The following is a 2,602-nucleotide window of genomic DNA, read 5'->3' as shown; positions in this document are numbered from 1 at the left end:
ATAAGCCCGAGGGCGCACAGCCCGCCGTGATCGGGAGGGTGATTCAACGCGCGGGGGGGCTCGAGCCTGACAGCTAGCAGGGACCGGGGGACCGGAGCCGGAGAGGACGCGCGCCTTTGGCTGCAGGCGAATGAGTCATTTGATAAGTCCTTCTGCTTCTGGATGATGAAACAAAGTCTGAATATCGGAACCATGTCGTAATTTTCAAGACGCACACTGTATTGAGTGTGGCAAACGTGATAATGCTTATCGTCTTTTCCCCTTATTCAACAACAACGAGACCGGCCCAGGCCGTTTAGGTAACGAACCGGTGTGGCTGATAGGGATGAGCTCAGTTCTGGTCTGGGGTCTGGGGGACCTTTAGGCTCAGTGTCCACCGCCTCGCCCGACCCCGACGAGCGATGTGGTACGCGCCGCTGGCTCGGTATGGTGGTCGTGGGGCGGGCGCCTGGCAGGTAGGCACGCCCGTTGCGCGAGCGTGCAAGGCGGGCGTGCCTACCCGGCGTCTCGCAGGCGCTCCCGCGGCTGCAGTGTATAACCGCCACGACCGACCCGAGTTTATAATCCGGCCTCATCCTCTCTGGGAACAGAATGTATGCTGCGAGTTTGTTGCCGCGCCGAGCCGAGCCGGCCTTGGGGGTGCCAAAGAAAGGATTATAATTGGTGTTCGTTACACTCGGGGCGGGGGCCGGCGCCACGCAGCTGAGCAGTCTTGTTTCCCCGACACGGGCGCCGCAAGAGAATCAGTTGTATGTTGTTGTTTTTTTCTGAGGTCAAGTTTTCTCTCCACAGCCAGGCGCAGCCCGTAGCTCTTGCGCTGCCCAACGGCACAGCGCCACCATTCCCGCCCCCGGGCCTGGTCTCGCCACCCCCAACCCCCGCCGCGCCCCGCCCGGCCGCCGCTCCCCGCAGCATCTCAGGCGTCTCAGACATATATATGATGAGAAAGAAAGTTAGCAGCCAGCTGGAAGTAAAGTCATCCGACACTCATTCCGGCTGATTCAATTGGTGTTGGTGCGCGGCGTGGCGTGGCGTGGCCTCAAGCACCACCACGAAAGGCATTGCGGGTGTGGGGCTGCGGGTCAGAAAGGGGGGGGGGGCGGTGTTCGAGGAACTAGGCGCGTAGGCGCGTGCTGCATGACGAATGGATGAGGGCCGCCGCACCCAATTCCACGCGGACTTCTGCCAACTGGGCTGGTGGCTGTGGGTCGCAGCGCGGGGCGGGGCGGGAGGGAGGGAGGCGGACCTGTTTGATTTACCCAAAAGGGAAACACAATCACACAACAAAAACAGCACGCGCAGCGCACCACGGCGGTCAGCTCGGCCCGGGCCTGCTGATGTGAAGTTCAGCAGGTCAATAACTATACCGGGAGGGCACCACCCCACCCCCCCAACACACAGGTACGGACACACGCACAAACACACGTACGCACACACACGCACGCGCCCCCGCGCGCTTTCCGTGTTCTCGGGAGCCCAATCTGCCAGTCCAAGCGCGCGGCCGCCTGTTGCGCCCGGGCGCGCGCGGCTGGTGTTGTTATGAGAGCAAACAAACGGACAGACATTAGCCGCGCTTGGATATTATTGGCAGTGACGAGGATTGGCTCATCCGCTCTCCGCCGCCCGCCCAGCCATAGCCCCCGTCAGATTCAATCAATGTGAACGCGGCGGGAGGTGGGCTCGCGGGCGGGCGGGGGTTGTAGCACCCGACACGTTGATGTGTAAATGGGGGCCTCTTTCTTACGCGCAGCAACAAAAACAATCAGTTGAGTTTGCGAATCCATAGCTGGTCAGTTTAAGTTTACACCCCCGTGAAAAACGGATGCTGAAGTAGTATTAAGATTTATTCAACTAATATACCTACTAAAAGTTATTGGGTATATGGTTTATACATTCGGTGGTGGGAAGCTACTGGGCAGTTCAAAAATTTTCACTGGAACGAAGAAAATGTCTAGGTCTATAGGGTTATTTTTCATCTCTGGTGCTAAACTTTAGCCGAGACTCGAAACACTATTATTCCGTTTCAGATGATATTTTCCTACCATACGATTACCCTTCGTGCCCACTGTCTGTCACTGTTTCGGAAAGCAACTGATACGGTAACGAATTGCACAGTGCATTTTTCGAACAATGAAAACGAGGGGCGTAAACATGGAGGTTCGGCCTGGCCAGCGGGGTCCTGTTGCCTCTGAGTAATTAAAGTGCAGCAGCCTGGCCTGGCTGCCTGGCTCGTCTGGCCCGTCCCCGCCCCGCCCCGTCCCACCCCGCCCTGCCCAGTTCCAGTTAAAATCCGACCCAGCGCAGGAATTGGGATCAGCGGGGAAGACCAAACGGGGGCGGCAAAAACAAGGCCGGAGCGGCGACTTCACAGCTGCAGGAGGATTCCGAGGGCCTTGGCCTTGTAAAATGAATAGAAAACCTTCAAAGACAACCCTGAGAGATATGCAGCTTGCATTTAATTGAACGGGCACGTGTTTTATTCTTCAAAAATTTTCGCGAGAGGATGGCGTGTACATGCTGCTAACCTACTGACACGCTGCTGGCCGGCGCTCCAATCAGCAGACAACTTGTCGTCTCGTGTTCTTGCCCGCCCAGTAGCCCC

General features: G+C 57.7%; 1 protein-coding gene across 1 annotated transcript in view; it reads right to left on the bottom strand.

The window, feature by feature from the left end:
* The window catches only part of LOC113208670 (uncharacterized), a gene marked incomplete in the record, with an annotated part of 9,074 nt that overhangs the window by 2,532 nt on the left and 3,940 nt on the right, over positions 1-2,602 (bottom strand).

Source organism: Frankliniella occidentalis, unplaced genomic scaffold (genome assembly GCF_000697945.3).
Source record: "Frankliniella occidentalis isolate FOCC.00 unplaced genomic scaffold, Focc_3.1 Scaffold20, whole genome shotgun sequence".
Classification (NCBI taxonomy): domain Eukaryota; kingdom Metazoa; phylum Arthropoda; class Insecta; order Thysanoptera; family Thripidae; genus Frankliniella; species Frankliniella occidentalis.
The sequence above is the reverse complement of the archived record's forward strand: the minus strand, read 5'-3'. Positions and strand labels throughout refer to the sequence as shown.